At 50.2% G+C, this 24,488-nt stretch overlaps 1 protein-coding gene across 1 annotated transcript in view; it reads left to right on the top strand.

Annotated features, from left to right (window-relative positions):
• Positions 1 to 617: 617 nt before the first annotated feature.
• The window catches only part of Ppp1r16b (protein phosphatase 1 regulatory subunit 16B), an 87,508-nt gene continuing 63,637 nt past the window's right edge, over positions 618 to 24,488 (top strand). The window contains exon 1 of the mRNA XM_050151276.1: positions 618 to 735. The gene's annotated coding sequence lies outside the window, so the exon portion shown is untranslated. The remainder of the gene's footprint in view (positions 736 to 24,488) is intronic.

Below are 24,488 nucleotides of genomic sequence, written 5' to 3'. Positions count from 1 at the left end.
CTGCATCTGAGCCGGTGGCAGACATTAGCCTAAGCTTGACCACTTCCTTCCTCCTTCGCTTCACCTCCCCTCTTTCCAGATGGAAGAAGCAACGTGAGTCCACGTCACAGGCCACCGCCTGTTGTTTTTTTTTTTTTTTTCAGCTGGAAGACTATCCATATAGCCCTGTCCCCTAGACAAGGCTTGGCCTGGCCTGGCTCCAGGTATTTGGGGAGCTTTCTGACTCAAGCTGACCAGGGCCTTAAGGTGAGAAATTGACGTTCGGGCACTGGCCCCATCCTGTGAGACCCTAGGTAGATTACTACCCATCTCTGGGCCTCACTAACTATAGCTGTCAAATGGGAACAGAAATACCGTCCGGGCTTCTCCCTGTCTGTACTGAAGGTTAGGGGTGGGACAAAGTCCAGGAGAACTATTTCGAAGCCTGGCTGTGTCTCAGCAGCTTCCAATTTCCTGTAGCTCAGAAAAGGGGTCCCTATCCTGAGGGCTCTAAGATCTAGATCTGGTTGGGCGCGCACACGCGCGCGCGTGCGCGCGGTAGCAAGCCCCTTGGGGCTGTGCCCGCCCAACCCTTTCCCTGGAGTTTAGGCCCCGCCTTAGGGGAGGAGCCAAGAGGCGGCGCGGTGGCTCGCGACCCAGCAGAGCTGGCTCTGTCGCCGCACCACCAGCTGCGGCTCTGGGACCTGCAGACCAGCCGGGGCCGGGAGCCGCCCGGGGCAGGGCTCGAGAGAGCGGGTGAGTAGAAAGGCACTGTGTTCCTTTGCGCTCTGCGGGGCGGGCAGGCAGGTGGTCTCGGCCATTGCCACTCTGGCTGGCGGAGAGGGGCGCCTTGACCAAAGGCGGGTGGCTTAAGATAATTGGGGTTGTGGGATGTGCTGGAAAGGCGGGTACCGAGGGTGCGGGGCCTGGGAGTTGGGCCACAGTGGGGACATTCTCACATGTCTCGTTCTCGGATGAAGAGGCTGGTGTAGGGGGTGCATTGGCAGGTTGTTGGTTGGAGCTGTGATGGCTGGATCTTAGGGGCGATGTGAGTGAGGTTCGTTGTCTGTCTGGGCTACCGTCTGCCAGGGGTTACAAGGCTGAGTGCCTGAGCCGTAGAATACCAGACTCCTGGGACGCGCGGTCTGCGAGTCGGGCATGGGGGCGCCGCCCCCTCGCGTGGCGGCGCTTGGTCTGGGCAGGCTACGGCAGCGCGCAGGGAGTGGAAAAAGTCCCGGGGGCAGGCGTCCCGGCGGGCAAAACTGACTCATTGCGGGATCCCTATCCCTAGAGCGCGGCGGTCAGTTCGGCAGCCCCCGGCGTGGTGGTTCCCAGAAGGGGTGCGTCAGGCCTGTCCCGGAGCGCTCCACTCCTCTCGAGTCCCGCGCATCTGCTCCCCCAGGGAGCAGCGCCCCCGAGAGCTCTGGACGCTCAGAAACGGCGCAGCCCTACCTGAGGTCGACTGAGGGGTCTCCCACAAGGTCACACAGAGCGCCCAGATCGCCCCGGGTGGGAACGAGGAGCGGGAGATGCTCCTACCCGCCTTCGTGGCGGATGCGGATTCTCTTCCTCTGCGCTCCTCTCCCAGCCCAGCCTCCTGCTTTACGGAAGATGCTGCTGATGCAGCTTCCAGTCCCGGGCGGATAATCGGGTCTAGGTGAGCCAGTGGGGCGCTGCCACCACGAGCCGGGCCTGGGAGCCCATGCTCCCTGGAACCTGGAGAGCGGAGGAACAGAGATGCAGCTACACAGCGCTTCCCAGAATCGAAAGCCAGTGCTTGCGCGCCCATGTGATTACACTGTTCATAAAGGGCTCCTGTTCTTGCTGTCAGAAGCGCCCACCAGCTCCCCGGCGGTCGGGAGCACCAGGTGCGGCCTGTGAATCGCCCTCTGTGGAGGACCCAGAGCCCGACAGTGCCAGGCGCCGTTCCCCTCCAGGCTCTATGGGGAAGGGGCTGGCGGTAGCCCCGGGCCCTCGGGGGTGCTGTGGGGGGACTTCCATGCATGCCCTATCTTGTGAAACAACCTCCGTGGGGGAATGAGCTCTCCTTCCAGACTGAGCTCAGCCCAGCTCAGCTAGAGACTAGCTGTGTGCCTGCGGGCGGGCCTTGCACTCGGTTCCCCATCAGCACCGATCTGTAAGAAGTGGGGCCAATGGTCGCGACAGGATAACCGAGAGGCCTCGATTGACGCTCTTGGTGCAGTGGAGCATCATGGATGACCCTACTAGGCAAACACGCCTTTAGTAAGGGTTTGAGTGGGGCGTGTCCCCTAGCCAGGTGCAGAAGTGGAGCCCTGGTGGGTGGTTCTGCAGGGGCTGGGGTGGGGGTGGGGTTCCACTTTTCCTCCCTCAGTTATGTCACAAAGAACCAGCTTGCAGGAGGCGGTGGGGACCGGTGACTCCTTCTAGCGAGCTGCCTGCTTGCAAGGCCTTTCCCACACACGTTCCCACCACCTTCTCTCCCACCTGTCACCCAAATCTCATCTTCTCTGCCTCAGTCGCTGCGATGCTGTGGGCAAGATGCCAACTAGACTGTCAACCGTCTCCCTTAACAATCTCTCCCCGACCACTCCGGTTCTTCTCAGCCTTTGGAATGGCTTCCTTTTGGAAGATTTCTTGATTTCTAGCTGACCCTCATTTGTGGCTCAGGTGGCAGACGCTCCCTGGGAAGTCCCCTTGTGATGGGATATTTCCTGTTCTAGAAGTACCAGGTGAGCAAGGTCAGTGTTTGGTGCCCACACAGACTTTGCACTTCGTGTTCAGGGAGCCAGAGGAGCGGAGGTTAAATTCTAATCTTGCTATTCTGTGTTTTCATGAGCGCCAGTACCAGGGCCAGGGAGGAGAAGCTGAAGCAGGGAATTGGTTTCCTGTGGGGCTCCTTTGAGCTAACCACCCATCCTGTCTCGTGAAAACCCAGTTCTAAAGCCTCAGAGAACTCGCTCTGACCAACAGCAACTGAGTGAACTTGGGCCAGCAGATTGCAAAGGCAGCCTGGATTCAAGGGCTGGGTTTGGACTCACGACAACCTCTGTTGTTGACCTTGCCTCTTCTCCTACCCTAGCACCCTGTGCTCCCAGCCTTCAGGGGGCTTGTAGCAATGTAGACAGTGGGTCCCAACTGACTGCCCCCCTCTGTCCCAGACCGGGACAGCCCTTGTCTCAACACATCTTAGAGATCAACCCTGGGGGAGGGGGGAGCATGCATAAATGTAGCACAGAAAGCGATCAAAGTGTGAAAGTATTGCAAATCGAGGAAGCTGTATAAGTCTAGTTGAAACAACAGCTCTAAGCTTAAAAAGCCTTGGGATTCTGGGTAAATCTCTCTCCAGCCCCCCGCCCCCCTCCGTAATAAGAATCCCATAATTGTCATCTTCATGAGGGCTTCAAGGACTGTGTGAGAGAAAAGAACGTAGAAGCACTTCGTGGAGTTCTGGTAGGCAGTCAGGAAGGGACTCTTGTCACCAGCACCTGTTTCTTCCTTTCCTTGAACCCTCATGGATCCTGCCTCCTCCCCTGCTATAAGGAAATAGTGCCTCTTTCCACAGTTCTTGGGACAGAGAAAGCCTCCTCCTGTCTCCTGGGAAGTGGGCGCTGTCCTGGGAATTAGGCTTTTGCATGACCCCTTCCCCAGGGTTCCTCTTCCATACCTTGTGCTTGGCAAAGGGTTTCCATAATCAAGACAGCTCTGGGGGTTCTCATCTTAGGGGAGAGGCAGGCTTGCAAACAGAGGGCCTGGTGGGGTCAGAGCTCCCACGGTAAGAAGTGGGGACTGAGGGCAGGTTTGAGTCCTCACGCTCTGAGTCAGTGGGTGTCCATAGACTCCTTATATCTTATGCAGGTAAGCTGCCTGCTAAAGGCGGTAGAGCGAGCAGAAGAGAGATACTGGGGGTAAAGCCTTAGCTCGGGGCTATCCCTGTATGCGTAAGTGTTCACAGATGTTAGTTACTATTATTATTAGTCTATTATTGCCAATAACAGGTGGGCTGGATTTACTGTGGGAGCACATTTGATCTCTTCAGTGGCAATTTTCCAGGCGGTGGGTAATGGAGGGGTGGGTACCCATGCACGGAGAACTGCGTGTGTTAGAGCTTACAGGCTGGAAAGCTCCAGATGGCTTCGGTGAGCTGGGAGTGAGGGGTGGCTGCTGGAGCCCAGTCAACCGAGTGTGATGCAGGTCTTGGTAGGAAGACCAAGGAAGGAGTCAGAGGTCATCCTGCCAGAGGCTGTGCCTGGTTAAATGCTCACTGATCCAAAGCAGCGCTCCACTGCCTTGTCAGGTGGAGGCTCTCTGCAAAAGGTTGTCTGACTGTGGTATTCAAGGAAGATCAGGATTCATTTCTGCATGGGAGGAAGGGCTGGGCTGGGCTTTGGTATGGAAGCATTCTCCTCTCTATTCCTTTTGGGTCTCTTAAGGAAAGCACAGAGCTGACCTTCCCTTGCTTGACATGTTGCCCCATGCCATAGTCTTCAAAGATGCTATGGGCCAGCTGGGCATGATGGGATATGTATGTAATCTCAGCAGTCAGGAGGTTAAGGCAGAAGGAGAGAAAATTCAGGGACGGCCTGAATTTGTGAGACCCTGAAGAAAAGAAAGAATGTCATGGGCTCTCCTGTATGCTCTTTGTAAATGTCTAAGTTGGCTGCACAGAGTCTAATTTCTCTGACTTTGTGTGCCCCTTGGTGCCGGACAGTAGGCCCCTTATGGTTGGTCACCGTAGGAACCTGTCCTGGCTTTTGGGAAATTTCTGAGTGCAGGTGACTGTGGGGGGATGAGTTTCTGGATATCCCAGGATAGGCATTCCACTGAAGTCCCACAAATGTGCCTTGACTAGGGCAGTTTGTGGCTTGATTGATGGGGCAGGTGGTGTGACCAAGTCCCAAGGTGGCCCCGGGGAGGAATGAGTCTGTTAGGATGACTGCCCAGAATGTCATGTGATCCTGCCTATAGACAGAAGACATCCAAACAAATGCTTAACTATTCCTTTCCCGTGGATGATAGAGTTCAGGGTTCGAATTATGATTCTGCTTTCCAGCAGTTTTTGGACCTTGGGCAATGGTTCTCTGTTTCCTTGCACTCCAATATCTTCATCTGGAAATACAGACCACATATACGGTATATGCAACACATATAAGGCATTCTGAGTTCTTCTAAGGATTTTAATCCTATGGAAAGTGAAGGGCTTCCAAGCTTTTTGCAGGGAGTCTCACTATGTGCTGAGGCTAGCCTTGAACTCTCTGCCCTCCTAGTTCAGCCTGAGTGCTGGGGTTGTATAGGGGTATCCCCCTAAGCCTTTTGTGCCTTCTTAAAGCTGCACACAATATTTGTATAATCTCTGCTAAATTTTCTTCCATGACTTTGTCTGTAACCATACTTAGAGTATGTAATGATCATTATTATTTTAGTCTTCTTTTAAAATTATTTAAAATTTTTCCTTTATAGATTTATTTACTTGATTTTGTGTGTATGAGTGTTTTGCCTGTGTATATGCCTGCACCACATGCATGTCTGGTGCCAGCAGAAGTCAGAAGTGGGTGTCGGATCCCTGAGAACTGGAGTTACAGACAGTTGTGAGCCCCCAGGTGGGTGATGGGAATCAAACCTGGATCCTCTTCAAGAGCAGACAAGCCACCTCTCCAGCCCCTAGTCTTCTGCTTTAGCCACTAACCTGTAGGCATGGTGGAGGGTCTTGGCCAGTGTCTAGAGATGTCTTTGTTTGTCAGGGCCAGTTAGGAGAGAAGCAAGAAGGGGACTAGCTGACATCTAGTGCATAGAGACTAGAAAGGCCTAGAATGGCTCCCAGATGTTAATAGTGTCTAGGCTGAGATTGGCTACACTAGACCTATGTCCTCCGAGGTCGGTGACTGTATTTGATTCATTCAGCTGTGTCCCCAGGTGCCCAGTGTGATGCTCAGAGCCTGGGAGACGATCCATATGCATTAGAGGAATGAATGAAGACTTGGAAGGCCTCATGCATCCTGGAGTCCCCGGGGTTTGGCTTACAGGACGTTTTGAATGGGCAGGAGAGATTTAGATGAACCTGCATGATGAACAACCACTTGGTCATTCAGCCCAAAGGCTGTCAGATTGCTCACGCTGTTTCCCCTTGAGCAGGTGCACAGGGGCCTGAATTAACACAGCCTCATGGCTGTGTTGCTGCTGCAGTTGCTTGTGCCAGACACAAGGCCCATCTTGATTCTCGAGTGGGCTGGGAAAAGGGGCCATAGGTGCTAACAAGAAACGCCCTGTCAGCTGAGCCCTGGGATCTGCCAGGCTGGGGCGCAGCTGCTGTTAGCTTCCTGTTTTTCCCCTTTCTGGTGGAATGAAGGAAACCCACTGAATGGCTGTTTTTCCACTGACATTTACAGCAATGTGATAGGCCTTGGATTAATGAGGTCAAGCGACAGTGTGAAACCTGCCTGATAACTTGAAGCCTGGCCAGCAGGAAGACACGCTCGTTGTCTTTGGGCTGTTTGATGTTTCTGGATGGCTTTGGGCAGGAAGCAGGGGTTATGACTGCTCAAAAGAAGGATGCGTTTTTATGGGCTGCAACTGTAGAGCTTGGCATTGTCTCTTTTTCTAATTTATTGGGAAGGCTTATTTTAATGTGGACTTTGAAATAACCAGCTTGTTAAAGCGAAGATTCACTTTGAGTGACACAGGTTGCTGAGTGGAAACCTGGACCATAGAGAGGATATCCCCCCCCTCCAGCCCCTCCTTGCCTCAAGTAGAATCCAGAACTTAATTCAGGTAGGGGGAGGGTTGCCAGGTGAGTGCCTCACACTGATTGGGTTAGGGTTGGAGTCTAGACTCTGATTTGGCAGGGCTCAGACTTCAGCAGCTGTGTCTAAGGGGCTCCTGGGAGGGGGTGTGTGCCTCACTACCGGTTTGCAAACATTTCTGAGTAGAAAGCATCTGGGGAACCCCGAGTTTACAGGTGAGGGTTCCGGGTGCGGGCCACTCAAGCACAAAAGACAGCTCAGCCCGTGCCTGTTTGCACAGCCATCTGCTCTGCTGGCTGCATTCAGAGTCACAGATGTTAAGTATGCCCAGGCCTGGGACCAGATGCAAGTGACAGGATGCCTGGGCTCAGGGAACAGCTCAAGTGGCCAGAACTGGTGTGGTTGAGTTTACAGGGCTTCCGACAGCCCTTGTCTAGGGATGCACCATTCCTGGCCCATCTGGTCACCTGGGGGTTTCAAAAACACAGATCCCTGGGCTCCAGTCCATCCCACCCCTGTCACAAGCAGCCCAGATGCGCCCCTGGGAATCTGTATGTTTTAAAATAGGCCAGGAGATTCTGAGTTACAGCTGGAGGGGAAGCAGGAGACCAGTACCCTGTGTACTTGGATCCTGGTGCAGGGCTGCATGCATCCCAGTGGCTCCTGGCTAAAAAGGGTGCCCAAGTCCAGCTTGTGCTTGCTCCCAAGCTCTGCGCCCTGCAGGGTTGCCTCTGCCTAGAGGGAGGGACACCTGTTTCTTAATTGATCATGAACATGCGGTTCTTACGAGCTTGCCTCTAACTCTTTAGTCCTCCATTGGCTCTAAGTGGTGGCAGTATTAGCAGCCCTGACTCTACTGCTCAGGAAAGTGAAGCACAGAGAGGGTCAATGACAACCCCAAGGTCACACTACTGATAAGTGGCAAAGTGGATTTGAACCTAGTCCATCTGGCTTCAAAGCCCTTGTCCTTCATTGCCACATGTGCTGACTTTTAAAAAAGTCTCTCTCTCTCTCTCTCTCTCTCTCTCTCTCTCTCTCTCTCTCTCTCTCTCTGTGTGTGTGTGTGTGTGTGTGGAGAGAGAGAGAGAGAGAGAGAGAGAGAGAGAGAGAGAGAGAGAGAGAGAAGTCAGAGGACAACCTCAGGTGTCTGTCCTCATCTTGCACCTTATTGGAGACTGGATCTCTCTCTCTCTCTCTCTCTCTCTCTCTCTCTCTCTCTCTCTCTCTCTCTCTCTCTCTCTCGCCAATGTGTGCTCTGGGCTAGCTGGCTGAGAAGCCTCTGAAGATTCTCTTGTCTAGTTTCTGGCTAGGATTGGTAGAGTTCCAGACACTTGATCCTGTGTACATCTTCCAATGGGTTCTGGGGACCTAAACTTCGTTTCTCACACTGACATGGCAAATACTGTACCCACTGAGCCATGTCCCCAGCTCCCATTCTCTGGCTTTTGTTGTGTAAAATGCTTTCTTCTCTCTGTGGGGTCATCCCACTCCAGGTGAGTGTCTTCTAGTCTCTCTTCACACAGAGGAAGCTAGTGGTGACCTTGGCTGGCTTTGGTGGCACACCTGCCTCCACCACCTACTGTGATCTTGAGCGTGTTGCTTGTTTGTCTCGGATGGCTGAGCCTCAGTTTCCCTATGTGTAAAGAAAGCACAGCACTAATACATGATGCAATGATTAAATCCCGAGTCTGCCCAGCAACAGGATGTATGGATAGATAAATTATTCCTGCAATTCTGTGTGTCCTGGATGGCTGTAGAGCAGAGGGACAGGGAGCAGAGCACTGTCATTATGTCCCAGGGGCTGGGTCATTCATTGTCTTCATCGGGTTGCTGGATGGCTGTGGCTTCCTTCAACACCCATAGCCCCTGCGCCCATGAGTCTTGTACTGTTGAGGCCCCAGGGTCTGCGGCAGCCCAGTGAGCCCTCAGCTCAGTGTCCCCATCAGAGCTGGCTCTGTTTCTTGTCATCCAGTTGCAAGTAAAAGCAACTCATGCTAACACACACTCTCCCCAGCACCCCTGGCCATTCTTGGTTGCTTTCTAGAATCAATAACATCCCCAGCCGTCCTGTGGACAGGACAGAGAGTGAATGTCTCATGATGGACATGGCCTCTTGCCTTGTGATGGAATAGGAATGATTTTCACCAAGTTTCCATTTGATTTTTCCCCTTGATGTATAGTATTAAGTTTTTCTTATTGCTGTGTTTTATGCTTTTTAATTATAGAAAGGATAAAAACCCCAACACTACAGAGATGTGGAGAATGTAAAGTAAAAAATTTTCCACTGCCCTCCCTAGACTCTCCTCCCCTTCTCTGGAAGGAATCCCCAGGTGCCTGGCTTTCTGTACATTTTTGATGCACACACAAACTCATATTCATTTACATGTTTATCTTTCTTTCTTCTCCACACATCTAGGTAACCCTCCTCTGAGATTTTCTTTTTCAACTAACTTGTCTGAGCACATGCCCAACATATAAATGTATGTCTGAGTCTTTAAGGTTAGGAGGAACCTCATTGATACAAATCCACCCTCATTTATTTTGTTGTTCCTTGTCCATGGTTAAAATTTCTTCTAGGGACTGGAGAGATAGAGCTCAGTGGATAAGAATGAACACTGTTCTTGAGGACCTGGGTTCGATTCCCAGCATCCACATGATGGCTCACAACTTCCAGCTCCAAGGGACTGGGCTCCCTGGCTCCCCCGGTACCTGCCCACACTCGGCATACACTTGGCACACACTCGGCACACATTCACACACACAGACAGACATGAATACACATAAATCTTTAGAAACTGCTTTTTTTCTTTTCCTGCAGCAAGAGAATAATGTGCCACCTTGGTTCCTACAGGCTTTGTCTTAGTGCACCACTCCGAGTTCACCCAGAACCAAATGTTGCAGCTAGAACTGGGCCAGCTCTCACTGACTTGTTTTTCTCTGGTGTGGATGCTGCCTTTGCCTTTTCCCACATGGATATGATGTGCTTTACTTCTTTATAGGTACCAGCTGAGGAGGCTTTATTGTGATGCCCAGGGCCGGGGGTGTTTTGCATTCCCCCCCACCCAGAGTTTGGAATATTTTCAGATACTCAATGACGTGCCTTACAGATGGGATCCAAGTTCAAACCTGAACTCATTTGTCATCTCCTCCTCTCTCTCTTCCTCCTTTCTTCCCCCCCCCCTCCCTTTCTCTTCTACCCTTCTCTTCTGCTCTGGGATTAAATCTAGGGCTCATGACATAGGCAAGCACTTACTACTTACTGAGCTATACCTATCCCCCCTTTAATTGAGCTCGGGTCCTCGTGCTTGGGCAGCAAATGATTTACCCACCAAGCTGTCCTCTCAGTCCCCCCCTCCCCCCCGAGCACCCCTTTGGAGCCCTTTTTTTTTTTTTTTTTTTTTTTTTTTTTTTTTTTTTTTGGTTTTTCGAGACAGGGTTTCTCTGTGGCTTTGGAGCCTGTCCTGGCACTAGCTCTGTAGACCAGGCTGGTCTCGAACTCACAGAGATCCGCCTGCCTCTGCCTCCCGAGTGCTGGGATTAAAGGCGTGCGCCACCATCGCCCGGCCTCCTTTGGAGTCTTTTTATTTTGTAACAGGGTTTTGATAAGTAGCCTAGATGGCTTTAAACTTGTGGTTTTTCTGCCTCAGCCTCCTGAGTAGTTGGGAGGACAGGCCTGTGCCATCGTGTCTGGCTTCGCGTTTGTTTGTCTTTACATACACTGTGATACAAAGCTGGAAGGTAATGTATTATAATACTATTAGTATGCAGGTCAAGGGTAAAACTATCCATTTATAGTTTTGTAGCAGAGCTCAAAAAGCATTGGATCTTGGAGCAGTTTGGATTTTGGATATTTGGTTGCTCAACCTGTAAAATAACCTGGGCCAGGTTTTGCAGTGATTCAGATTTTTTTTTTTTTTGACCATTGGATGATGCCTTTATAAAAATCGTTAACTTCATTCTGCTTGGCCTTATGCTTCGGATTAAATATAAAATTAAATTAAGCCAGCGTCTGCCCTTAGGTTGATCTCATCCACGGCTGGCGGAAGTGGTCGAGTAAAGCAAGAACAAAACAGTGTGGTTCAGGCTGCACCACAGGTTGGCGTGTGCTAAGCCAGCTGCTATTCATCAACCCCTAGCTTCATGGTTGGCACGGGCGAGCTCATCAGACATAGCATGGACCGTGTCTGGAATGAGGTGACTGATACTCTCATGTCATTCAAAACAACTTGAAGCCAGGCATGGTGTGTGTGCCTGGATAGTGCTGGCACTTGAGAAGGATCATGAGTTCAAGGCCAGCCTGGGCTATCTACCATGACTCTGTCTCAAGCTCCCTGGGAAGTAGGGAATGGGTGAGGGTCTGGGCGCTCTTAATGAGAATCCAAAAAAGTGTTGCAGCTATCAACAGAAGAAGCAGCAGAAGAGGCAGGAAGTTGGGAAGGGACAACTCCAAACTAGTCTTTTGGGTGGTTTCCACGTTGACTAATAGGGTTCATTTGAGGAAGTGTTTGCAGGTAAATCTGAAGCCTGCAATGGTTTCTTAGCCCTCCCATGTCGGGGAAGCCATATGCTAGTCCAGAAAGACCGAGCTCAAGGAAGCAGAGGGCTGTCTTTCAAAACTCACACCCTTGGCGGTCACAAATGCTGGAGGTGGGTGATAGGCTTGGCTGTGGTGCGCCAGACACAGAGTGCTTTTCAGTGAGGTAGTGAGCAGCAGAGATCTCCCTGGGGCTTGTGAAGGGGCCTCCTGTGCAAAAAGAAGAAGCCTGTCTAGCTGGGGGCTCTCGCCCACTCACAGGCAGCAATGCCGGCTCTAGACATTTCCCTGTTCCAGGCATCTACTCACTCCCCTGGGCCAACTCAAGGCAGTGTGCAGTTGGGGACGTCAGCTGGAAAGGGACCCATTTGTTGTTTTATGGTGCTGCCTGGCTCATGAGGCAGAGCCCACGGTGAAGAGCTGAGACTGAGGAGAAGATGAGGGTCCCTGTTCCAAGTCCTGCAACGCAAGCTCCGCCTGCAGAGGCGGCTTGAGCAGTGGTTATGAAGAAAGTTTAAGGCTAGCACTTGGTAGGCAGAGACAGGTAGATTTCTAAGAACTGGAGGCCAGCCTGGTCTACCTGGCAAGTTTCAGGCCAGCCAGGGCTACATAGTGAGACCCTGTCTCACAAAAACAAACAAACATACAGTCTGTGAGGAAGACTCAGAGGTAAGAGTGTTGACTGTCTAAGAAGAAGTTCTTGATTTTGAGTTTCCAGCCAGACATGGCCCTGCATACCCGTAAGCCTGGCGCTGTGAGGGAGAGGCAGGGTTATCGGCACTTGCTGGTACCAGCCTAGCTTCAGGATCAGTGAGAGACCCTGTCTCGAGTGATTGTGGTAGAGAGTGATAATGCAGGATACTCAATGCATTCCCCTGCTGCCCCGTGTTTGGGTGTGCTTGCGTGCATGTGTATACTACTCCCCTGCCCACACGTATCTTTCTCCGAGGCCTGTTATAAGCACTAAAGCTGATGGAGAAGATAGGCGCTCAGCTGGGAGTCAGGAGTGCAGTTGCTGATAATTCCAACAGACAAGGACATTATTTCATCATGGCGCCTGCTTTCCGTGTTGAGCATATTAGCATCCTCTGGCGCGCTTCATGTTCTGCAGAAATGTCTTGCTTTAGACCTTCTCGGGAGTTAGAACCTTCTGCTCCAAGAAACTGCAGGGATGGTTGCCAGGTCCTGACACGGAGGTTCTTGGAGGCACAGCACACCCACCTGGGAAACGTTGAAACCCTACCAGTTCTTGGCTGTACCTCAGACCCATTAGCCTAGGACGTGCCAAGGGGGCCCTCTCACACACCAGGGCTCTTTTTAAACTCGGAATGACTTCTTATGGGGAAAAAAAGGCAGTGCAGAAGATACGTATGGCTTTGTGGTGTGGCTTCTCTCCTTTGCCTGGGTTCCAAGGATTGGAATTGGATCACCAGACTTGTGTGGCAAGTACCCTTACCCATTGGGTCATCTTTTGGGGTTTCTTTTTAAAACAAAGAGAACAAAGAGAAGAAATACAGCAAAAACAAAACAAAACAAACAAAACCCCAACAACAACAAAGCTGTGGTGTTTGTGTCTGTCTGTCTGTAGGTGTGCATCTGTGCACATGTTTGTGGATGTGTGTTGAGGCCACATATCCAGCTGTCTTTATGCTTTTTGAGGCATGTTCTCTTGCTGAGTCTGAAGCTCATTGTTTCAGTTAGTCTGGATGGCCAGTAATCTCCACAGATCTGCTGGTCTCTACCTGCCCAGCATTGGCTTTAAGCTTTTTAAATTTTTATTTTTTTAAAAAAACATGAATGATAAGAATCTGAGTTCAGAGAAAATATATTTTAATACCCATTTTATCTCTAGAAAATATATACATTTTAAGTGGATTTTTCACAAACTGAACATGGCTATGTTATTCATTTCCTATTCAAGACACAGAACATTCCTGGGACTCCAGAATCCCTGCTCTGCCTCTGTCCAGTCACTGCTTCCTTGACTCTTCCTTCATGCTGCTAAGAGTTATTTCTTCTTGTTGAATTTTACATAAGGGGAATCATACACTAGGCATTCTTTAGGTGTTTGAAAAATATTGGTTAACATTGTTTCTATGACTCACCCTTATTCTTTTTTTTTCTTTCGAGACAGGGTTTCTCTGTGGTTTTGGAGCCTGTCCTGGAACTAGCACTTGTAGACCAGGCTGGTCTCGAACTCACAGAGATCCGCCTGCCTCTGCCTCCCGAGTGCTGGGATTAAAGGCGTGCGCCACCACCCGCCCGGCGACTCACCCTTATTCTTGATGGCTGGATATTGCTCATCTCTATGGCTGTATAATATTCTAGTATAGGGATGCAGCACTCACCCACCGTGCTATTGTTGCTGGACACTTTGGACTATTTATTTATTTATTTTTAATGTATGAATGTTCTGTCTGCATGCATGAGAATCTACCACATGTGTGCAGGGTGCTCCAAGGCCAGAAGCAGGCACCAGATCCCCCTGAAACTTAAGTTGCAGCCAGTTGTGAGCAGACACATGGTTGCTGGGAATCAAACCCAGGTCCTCTGGAAGAGCAGTCAGTGCTCTTAACTGTCTTTTTCTCCAGCCTCATTGTTTATATTTTGGGTTTATTACAAATGACTCTGTCATGTGGACCTTCTGTTGCATCTGTTCTAGGGATGGAATTGCTGGATTAAGAAGTGTGTTTACCCACATTTATAAGCTATTGTTGAGTGGCTTTAAGAATGGGCTTGAACCAATGCATATAACCCACTCAGGGTGCGGGAATCCGTGCCGAGCAGTTGCTGTTTGCTCTGGTCTTACTCTGTGGGTTTAGGTGTGTATTCCCACCATCTCCATGTGATTCAGGTAGAGCTGCGCTTGGTTTGAAAAGTGTTAGTGGGGACGAGGAAGGGCTGCATGGATGCCTGTGGCAGGAGCCTGTTATGGGCCTGGCCTGGAGTTCCCCAGAGGAGGGCATTTTGCGGAGGAGGGCAATGTTCAGGAGTGTGCTTTGTGTGCACATGACTCATGGAGATGGCTCTGGAGACTGAGCTGGAGGCCTATGAAGCTCTGGGAAGAGGAGGAAAGACTCGAGTCTCTTCCTATTAAGGCCTGAGTGGGCTGGGAAGACGATAGATAGGTAACTAGTAGTGTGTCTAGATGCCGTCAGGGGGTCTGCCTTGAGGGTCACGTTGTAGATTTGCTCGTCAAAGCTTACCTAGAGCCAGGCACTAGGAAGACCCTAGAAAAGGTAAGTCAGCATCAGAACTGCTAACTGTCCTTAGTGAGGACCACATCTCACACAGGTGCAAAGGAGAATGGAGCTTAATAGGTTAATAATGTTGGTTCTTTGTTGAATCTTCCTCCTCCTCTCGATTATCCTTTTTTCTTCCCTTCCCTTTTACCTCCCTCCCTCTTTCCTTCTTTTTCTCTCTTCCTCCCTTCTTCCCTTCCTCTCTTCCTTATCTAACCCAGAATGATCTTCAACTCAAAATCCTCTTTTTCATCCCCAGTGTAGAACGCCAGACCTGGGCTACCATTGCCTACTTAGTACACCTAATATTTCTGATCTGTTTTTTTTTTTCAAGCACTCATTTCTTTTTCATTCTTGGGCAAAGCTTGGATGGTTGCTTTAAGGACCCTTATTCCTATTGATTTCAACGTCTGTTTCATTTTAAGAAGATGCCACTGGTTGCCTTTTTCTTGAGTTTGGGTCATGTTTTTCCAGTTTTTAACAATTTTTTTATTTTATATCAGTTTTATTTTATTTTTATTTATTTTTGAACAGTGTTTGGCTAGGCATAGTGGTGCATGCCTTTTATCCCAGCACTTGGGAGACAGAAGTAAGTAGGTAGATCTTTGTGAGTTTGAGGCTAGTGTGGTCTATGTAGCAAATTCCAGGCCAGCCAGGGCTACATAGTGAGAACTTGTCTCAGAAAAAAAATCATTTAAATTTTATTTTATGTGTATGAGGATTCTGCCTGCTGTACATACGTGCACCACACTTGGTGACCACAAAGGCCAGAAGAGGGCGTCAGATCCCCCTGGAACTAGTGTTACTATGGTAGCCTCCATGCGGATGCTGGGAACCAAACCTGGGTCTTCTGGAAGACCAGCAAATGCAATTAACTGCTGAGCTGTCTCTCCAGCCCTCATATAGTATATTAGATTACACCCCGCGTGTTGGAAAGAGTCTGGATTCTCTTGTGTTTCTCAGAAATGAAAGATTTTAAATAACTGGCTACTAGCTCGCCCAGTCTCCAGCTCCAAACAGCATCCGCTGGGCAGGCACTATAGCTAGGGTTGCTCTTGCTGTGATGAAACACTGTGACGAAAAGCAACTTGATGAGGAAAAGGTTTATTTGGCTTATGTATCCTAAGTCACAGTCCATTGAGGGAAACCAAAGGCAGCAACTCAAACAGGGCAGGCAGGAACCTGGAGGCAGGAGCTGATGCAGAAGCCACGGAGGAGTGCTGCTTACTGGCTTGCTCCTTATGGCTTTCTCGGCCTTCTTTCTTATAGAACCCAGAACCACCAGCCCAGGGTGGTACCTACCACCCACCATGGGCTGAGCCTTTCCACATTGATCGCTAATTACGGAAATGCCCTAAAGCCTGCCTACAGCGTGTCTTATGGAGGCATTTTCTCAACTGAGGTTCTTTCCTCTCAAGTGACTCTAGCCTGTGTCACGTTGACCTAAAATGAGCCAGCGCAGTGTGCAGCGGCTGAGATCTTGGGCACTTCTTTAAGGCTGATGTGCACTGCTTGGCATCTTTCCAGGATATGTAGCATCCAGGCAACGTGGGGTACCTTCTCCCACCCTGCTTCTCTCCCAGCACCCTTTCTGCTTTGACCAGATGTCATATACTACTCCATGTTTAGTTACTGTCCTGTAACTTTATCTTTTGGTGGTGGTGGTGGTGGGGCGGATACCTTTCTTTGCTTTCCAGCTGCTGCTGACTGAATTTTGCCCTTTAATTGCTCAAGTCATGAGAGAGAAATCTTTACCCAAAGATTTCTGCCACACAACACGTCTGATGGAGGGAAATCCCCCCACATTCAGAAGCTAGAAAAATACAAGTCGCCTTGCACTGCTTTCATCTTTTAACTGTTGAGTGCCCTGGAGCTTCTGCTTGGTTTTTGGCGATTCCCAGCAGGTCTTCTTTGGAGGGTGGATGGGCAGTGTCTGGAGTTCCCAGGAGGGTTGGCCCTGCAGGAGCTCTCTGCCCTCGCTAGCTGTAGAATCTTGCTGAACGGCAGCAGCTTTGTCCGCTCAGGGCCCTCGGAACCACCCACCTTCCTGCTTCTGGGGCAGCAGGTGAAAATTGAATACTCATTTGCTGACTAAGTAAAGAAGGCTTCACACATTGAAAATAAAAGGGAATTGGTAGAGAAAATTTCCAGAAAAAAAAAAAAACAAATTAGGGCTGTGGAGGTGGATCATTTGGTAAAGTGCTTGTGCACAAGTGTGAGACCCTGATTTTGGAACCCTGCACCTGTGTGGAAGCTGGTCATGGAGGCACATACCTGTAACCCCAGTGCTGGAGAGGCAGAGGTGGGTGAACCCCTGGAATTCATTGGTTATCTGGCCAGTCTAGCCAAGTTGGTGAGTTCCAGGCACCACGAAAGACTTTTTCTCAAAAAAATAAGGTGGAGAGTGATGGAGGAATACACCAGACATCAGCCTCTGACCTCCGTCCTTCCCCCCCATACATCTACATGTCTACATGTGTGTGGGGGCATGAGCGTACATCCCCCCCCAAAAAAAAGAACCCTTCCAAACTAGTTACTTGTTAATGGCTTGAAATACGAACTAGAGAGAGTTGCCATCATTTGAGAGGAAATGAGAGTGTCCCAGACATCTAAGTGCAAAGCACCATGGTTAATAGAGTGAGCCTTGGGTTTTGACTCAGGAAACTGAATTCTATTGCTATAGTAACACGGCTTCCTGCAATGGGACTTTCAGGTTCAAAGGGAATAGAGAAGCCGGGGTCTGCTCAGAGTTCTGCACGCCCAGGAGGAGGGAATCAAAGGGAGGAACTCTGGCTGCAGATCACAGGCAGTGACAGAAGCATTGTCATGCAGTCTGCCACAGCCCACAGCGTGCATCTCTGCATGGTAACCCAGGAGGTCACAGGTGCCATACCGGGAGACTTCAAAACCTGCATTTTGAATTAAAAAAAAAAACCTATTCATCAAACTGGAGAGGTTCCAGTAACTTCCTGTTTCATGCCCTGGGCAGGAGAGGACCAGACAGTTGCTGTTGTGACTCTGGGTTGGGAGTTGTTCAGAGAAAAGAGAATGAAAACTCACTCACCAGAAAGGGGATGTCTGGCTGTGGAGGCTGAGCCCCTAGTGCCTTGAAAGGGACAGTAAGTGAAGGTTAGAGTGAGGTACACCCTTTTCCTGGCCAAGCCTACATATGAAGTCCTTTCTGACACTGAGCGAAGTTCTGACCCGAGTCAGCTATTTCTTATTCTGCGTGGATTTCCTTTATTTCCCTTCACAATACTTCTTCCAGCCAGTGTCACAGCCCAGGCCTGAAATCCCAGCACGTGGGGAGTGGAGGCAGGAAAATCAGGAGTTCCGGGTCACCTTTGGTTACATAGTTAGTTCCTGGTCAGTCTGACTTAAAACAAAACCAAAAGCCAGAACAAAACGAAAACCAATAAACAAACAAGAATTCCTCTTCTTACCCAGTCAGCCTTCATAGCTCATCTCCTTTGCCTGCCTTTTTCCTTTTTTATTTTCTAGCAGGGGAGATACTAAACATACCAAGCAAATGGTTTAGGCACCGGCCCATCAAGCAGATGGCAAGCTGATAAAGAGATGCCAACAAGGAATAGCTGGATCACTGCCCTACTTACAAGTGCCCTAACCTCTCCGAGTCTGTTTTCTGTTTTTGTTTTGTTTGGAGACAGTGGCTCATATACTCCAGGCTTGTCTCAGATTTGATGGAGAGCCAAGGATGACTCTGAACTCGCAATCCACCTGCTTCTACCTCCAGCGTGCTAGGGTTAGAGGTGTGCCTCACTATACCCAGTTTCTCAGGTGCGGGGGATCAAACCCAGGGCCTCACACTTGCTAGGCAGACGCTCTACCAACTGAGCTATAGGGGCAGCCTAGTCCTCTCCTCGTTGGAATGGAGACAATAGCTACATCTTCAGAACTGTGGCACTACCCGCAGGAGATGTTACAGTGGAGCTCGATGGGGGAAGATGGTGCTAATTCGAGAGACTGCTATTGTTTCTTGGCACACTTTCTCCCTGGGTTCGCTTCATGGGTGCAGATAACAGGCCCTGAAAGGCTTCCCTTTAGCTGAGCTAAGTGCGTGTTTTGCTGTGTTTTGCTCTGTTACGATCTTGACAGTTACCTTCTCTCCTGCGAATTGGTCTGTCTGCTTTCTTACCCAATATGTCTTCTTAGTTGTCTCTTTGCTAACCCTGTAGACTCTAAAATCTTGTACTTCACGTGGAAGAGCTTTTAAAAACCCTTAGGGTGCTCTGGGAGTCTCTCCTCAGTTCTTCTGCTGTTGTTTTCTGTGCATAAACTTTGTGTTTGAATCCCAGATAGACCACTGACTGGCGGAGAGCTGGAATCACTAGGATTCACTCTGGCCCCTCCCTCTTTCACCTTGTCCTTCAGGTAGGGCCATCTTTAAACTCAGTTGCTTCCTTGGCGTTATCCTAACGCCTCAGCAAATGGTTCATATGGAAAGTCTTGTAAAATTGCCATCCCCTGGCTGCAGGGGGAAGGGGTAGGGGTGTCACAGCTCACTAGGGCTGTTTCCCAGAAGTCTGTGGTGGAGAGAGAAGTCCTGTTAGTGATTGGAATGCTCTTTCTCTTTGCTGGAAAGTCTGTGCTGCCCTCAGTGGCGGGGATGGACAAATCAGGAATCTCTGCATCTAGATTGAGGAGGGGGTCAGGTGGGCCCTCACAACATACTGTGTCTCTGGGACAGTTCAGGGAGAGGGGACAGACAGCTGTACACACTGCCATTTTGCTTTAGCTGGCTCAAGATATCACTTTCTCGAACCTGGCCTTCAACACCTTAGCACAATGGAGCCTAGGTCCATCTACCCCCGGGGTAGATGAGCTGCAGATACCTTTGGTTTTTGTACATCTCTGAAGTGACAGCGATTCTGTGTTGTTCAAGTGATGTCCTGGGGTCCGAGAGTTCAAGTGATGTCCTGGGGTCCGAGAGGCCCTTCCGTCTGGTTTGATAACATTCTGGACATTTGTGTTTAAGGCTAGAGGATTAAACTGGTTTTGCGTGTATATGTGTGCATGCATGTTAATGTGTATGTGGGTGCATGTGGAAGCTAGAGGTTGGTGCTGAGTGTCTTCCTCTGTTATCCTCCACTTTATATATGGAGACAGGGCTTCTTACTTGAACTTTGAGCTTTCCGGTATCTAGTCAACTTGATATAGGGGGTCCCCTGTCTTCCCGTCTTCCCCTCCAGAGCGCTGTTTATGTAAGTTCTAGGGATCAGAACTCTGATATGCTTGTGCAGAGAGTGTGTTGCTCCCTCAGCCATATCCCCACACTGAGGACTACGGTCTTAAGTAGGGGAGGGAGAGGGAGAGGGGCGCAGAGGAGATGCTCGAGACGAGACTAACAGCCATCCATCCCTTGTTTAATGATTCGTGATCTAGGAGGATGTTCTGTGGCCACGGGTGGCCTGCTTTGAAAATGATCCCTCGTGCTTCGAGGGAGTTTTTCTGTCCCTGCACAGGGGTGGGGGTTCCACACCCCCAATCCTGGGGGAACTGTGTTTGTAATATGACTCCCATTTCCCCCTACTTAGCTATTATATAAGCTTCTTTGGGAAACCAGTGACTGTGATTGGTAGGACCGCATGGGATGTTTGCGGGCATTATATTAGGTCTCTGTGTCCCTGGCCTTTGCACTTTTGTGTCTGTCCTCTGAGCCCCTCCCCACACTGGCATTCTTACCTACAAGTGTTCTGGCTTCTCTGGGTTCAAGTGTCTACCGAGAAGCTCAGTGTGGAAGATTGATATGTCCACGGGCTTCCTGTGTCCGTCGACCCCTTTGAAGTTGTCTTGGAAGCCTAAGGAGGCCATGTCACCTTTACATGAGAACCAGCCCCAAGCATTGAAGAGTCATCTGCTTGAAATGGACCTGACAGGTTGCATTGCCACCTGTGGGGCTCCAGACACGCTCAGCAGAATTCTTTCTCCTAATGGGATGGTTTCCCAGTCCAGCCAGGGTTGGGGCTCCTGGGCAACCTGTCTGCCACCCCACTGCGTCTTGTCTCTTTGCAGTCTGATGGGTGGTTATTGAGTTCCTGGGGACCCCGGCATTGTTCTGGGGCTGGCCTGTGTTTTTGCATTAGAAGGTTTTCTCCTTATGCCAATCCGAAGCTGCTTCCTTCCACTGCCTGTCCACGAGCCTGACTCTGCCTGAAGCTGGAGCAGCCAGGATCCTCAGGAGTCCAGACGAAGGTCATTAGTGCCCCAGGGTTGACCATGTTTTGTTTCCTGAGAGAGCTCAGTTCATGGATTGTCTGGCCATTCTTCATTCCTGTGGATTATGGATCCTGCTCATAAATTTGAAAGCCTGTAAATGGGCTTCAGGCAAAGGGGTCGGGGCCACAGTGTGGAGATATGGATGAAGGAATGTATCTGGAATAAAGGGAGTCGAAGAGCAGACCCATGAGGGCCCTAGTCCCTCATCAGATTTAGAACCAGGAGGCCTGTGCATGGTTACAGTGCCCAGAGTCTAAAAGGGTCATCCCTACTAGAGTAGGACAATCAGTGTACCAAGTCCCCTGAAAATGGGGCCGGAAGGACAGGGGTAATTTCTAACTCAGCTATCTGGAGCACCCAGGGCCCAGAAGTCTCTTTGCTCATGAGTGGAGCCTTTCTATTGATGTTGTTATTCAGAAGGATTGTGGGTGGGCGGGGGTGTGCATCCTTTAAGAGAAAAAGCAGGGCCTGAGTGAGAGCTGGGAGGAGGCACCAGGGCTGTTTGTTTTGTTTTCCTTTTCCCCTTGTGCTCAGCAGTGCAGGAAACTTGGGAGAAAAGCGCTCGTGGTCCTTCCTCCAGAGCTGCCAAGACGGTGGAGAAGAATAGCTTAGGAGCCGGGGAAAATGCAGAACATTTTCTTTAACAGTGTGAACTTTGAAACTCTCTTCTCTCTGACTCATGTTTGAAAGTCTCTTCAATTTAAATCCACCTTACCTCGTGCTGTTTTTCTCAAACCAGTAGGCTGGATTCCAAAGATACGTCAATCAGCTGCTTTCGTGTGTGTGTGTGTGTGTGTGTGTGTGTGTGTGTGTGTGTGTGTGTTGGGGGGATGGTCCTCCCTCCCAAGTCAACAGCCCCTGACTACTGTAGGAACCCAGCCTTGACCTTCTGCCCTCCTTCAGGGCTGACCTTCCACTTAGAAGTGGCTGTTGTAGGAGAAAGTACGGTAATGTCAGTAGTAGCCTCCTGCAAGAGACCTCCACCCTTCCCGGCTCACTAACCCTGCATCTTTAAAAATATCCTTGCCAAGTGTTAGGATGTTCTGGGTTATCCGTAACTGCCTTATGTAATGAATGGAGTTTGTTGACTTGGACAGCTGAAGTCCAGAGACTTGGTGATTAAGGACCCCCTTCATCTCCTGTGCCATCCAGCTGTTGGCTTCATCTGGAGATTGCCTTCAGCAACACCTTCCCTTCGGTCTTCTGGCTCAGTGGGAAGGAAAGGTTTCTGGTTGGGCTTCCTTACGATGTGTGCCTAACGTAGGACCAATCTCTGTGTTTGGGCTCAGGTGCTTGCGAAGAGCTCTGACCAATCAGGGCCCAAGATGATGGAGGAGGTCTGTGACCCCATGAATCTTCTCTTCTCCAGGGGTACACTCATTCCCAGCAGCAAACCCATCATACACAGCCTTTTGCCCAAGGAGCTTCCTGTCAACCTATAGCTCCACCTCCCCACAGGACTCTGGTTAACTTTCTTGCCCTTTGCCTTATTGGTCTGGCTCGTGGTGCCCAGTCTGTGGGAGCCCAGATTCACACTCTGGCCCCTTGTACTAGGGGCAGCAATGTTGAGTAAGTGCACAAAGAAGAATCAGGTTTAGACTCTGCTAGATGACAGGCAAGCTCAAGGTCTTGAAGGGCAAGGTGACAACACTTTAGTGGCCTTTTCCTGCTTCTCCCAGGGCCCAATGCCTTGGCCTTAACTTCCTGTTGGTCACAATAGAACTATTTTGGTATGTGGCCCAGATGTTGGGGAAATTCAATGTCCCACCCTACTTCCCCTGGCCTCAGATTCTTCTCACACTCAACATACTTCCTGAATGACTTCATTGCCTTGGCCTGTGCAGACCCCTCCCATGCTTATGCCCCCAGCCCAGCCCCTGTTTGAGCAGATAGTCCATTGGGACTCTCACCACACACTTACAATATTTCTGATCCACCATGGATTTACCTGCAGGCCTGGCTTCCTTGGGGGATCCCCTTAAGGTACTGAGACTATCATTCTCCCAGGGCCTGGTATCCTGCACTCTTTCCATTGTCCAAGTGTGGTTTGGGATGCAAGAATCTCTTGAAGAAGCTACTTCCCAGCTCAGTGGAGTCCTGGATTCCTGGGTTCTCCCAGCACCCAGGCCAGTGCCCTTCCCGGGGGGCCTGCCTGGCTGCTGCTGGCCACACCAGGCAATTCTTTAATTAGCTTGAGCAGGGTTTTCTCAGATGGGGGCGGGGGAGGTGTGTGGGTCTATTGGGGGAAACTAGGTCACCTGAAAACTAGCAGTCAGGAGGGAGCTGTCCTGGGGCCCTGCTCCAGGGAACCCAAGGGGCGAGATAGGAGGGGCTGATAGGCAAAGTCATAGAAAATATGCCCTGGCCCCTTTTACTGGCTCTGGGGAGATGCTGTCCTTATCTTTCTCCAGGGGGCTGGGCGACTGTTCTTAATTTCTTGGCCTAGAGCAAAGAGGGCAGGGCAGTGGCACGGTCTGTCTGTCTGTCTGGAATTTGGGGGTTGAGGAGTCCAGCTCTTGCCACCAAGCTGTCACTCATCCTGTGCTCCCTTGCCTGTTTTGTCATCCATTAGCTGGGCAGGGGCCACATCTGTCTGCCCTCATCCCTTAGCACACTTCTTGCATGTGGCAAATGTTGAGAAGTGTTTGTTGAGTGCCTATGGATGCTTCTGGGGCTGGGGCTGCAACTCAGTGGTAGAGCCCTTGCTGAGCATAGGCAAAGCCTTGAGTTCCCTCCCCAGCACTAAAACTAAACCCCCACCCCCACCCCGCCCCGCAAAAAGCCCATGTGAGTCGTTCTAAGGCTGTTGTCATGAAAACCAGTTGTCATTGTGAGGCGGCTTCCCCAAATGTCAGTGACTTACATATTCTGCCAACACTGAATTCTGTCATTATTTCATTTTTCTTTACTACCAAGCTACTAGTTGTAGATTGAAATGGAGTTATATAAAAAAGGAAATTTCATGTCACTTCCATAAATAAACAGTAGCTGTGAAAACAAATCCACAGAAAACCAAATGATGTTTTTACATTTTAATCTAAATCCCACTGCTGTCCCTTCCCCCAGGCTGGGAACCTCGGGTGGTGGTGGGGAAGGGGGATGAGACTGGCGTGGCTCTAATGTTACCACCTATGAGCATCAGACTGAGGAGGAGAGAGGAAGGGAGGGGAGGGCAGATTGGGGAGAGGAGGGGAGAGGAAGGGAGGGGAGGGCAGAGTAGGGGATAAGAGGGAGAGGAGAGAAAGGAAGGGGAGGTAAGGAGAGAGGAAAGGAAGGGAAAGGAGGGGAGAGGAGGGAAGAGAAGGAGAGGGGAGAGGAGGGGAGGGAAGAGGAGAGGGGAGGGGAGGAGATTATGGGCCTGTATTACCAGGTTTGGTTTCAATAGTTTATATTAGTGTGCTTAAATGTACAAAGTAGTGACTTTCATTTGCGTCATTTCTCTTTCCATGCTTAGAACACCTGGTGGAAATGATGGTTAAAGAGTGTTTCTCTTTTGGTTTTTATTTTTTCTTTGACACATGGTCTAATACTGTTAGCCCGGGCAACCTTGGAACTTGCTGTGTAGCCCAGGTTGGCCTCATACTCCCTGGAGCCGGCGTGTCTCAGCCTCTCAAGTGCTGGATCACAGGCCTGAGCTACCGTCCTCCGCTAGGAAGGTATTTGGGAAGTTGAAAGCGTGTTGGCATGCAGCCGCCTGGCATGACTTCTTCCAGCTGTCACTTGGCGTGTTTTGGGGCCACTGAACCCAGTGTGTGTGCAGTCAGAGCGCTGTAAGAC

This window comes from Alexandromys fortis, unplaced genomic scaffold (genome assembly GCF_014885135.2).
Source record: "Alexandromys fortis isolate MF-2015 unplaced genomic scaffold, M_Fortis_MF-2015_v1.1 scaffold_27, whole genome shotgun sequence".
In the NCBI taxonomy this organism is placed as follows: domain Eukaryota; kingdom Metazoa; phylum Chordata; class Mammalia; order Rodentia; family Cricetidae; genus Alexandromys; species Alexandromys fortis.
The sequence above is the reverse complement of the archived record's forward strand: the minus strand, read 5'-3'. Positions and strand labels throughout refer to the sequence as shown.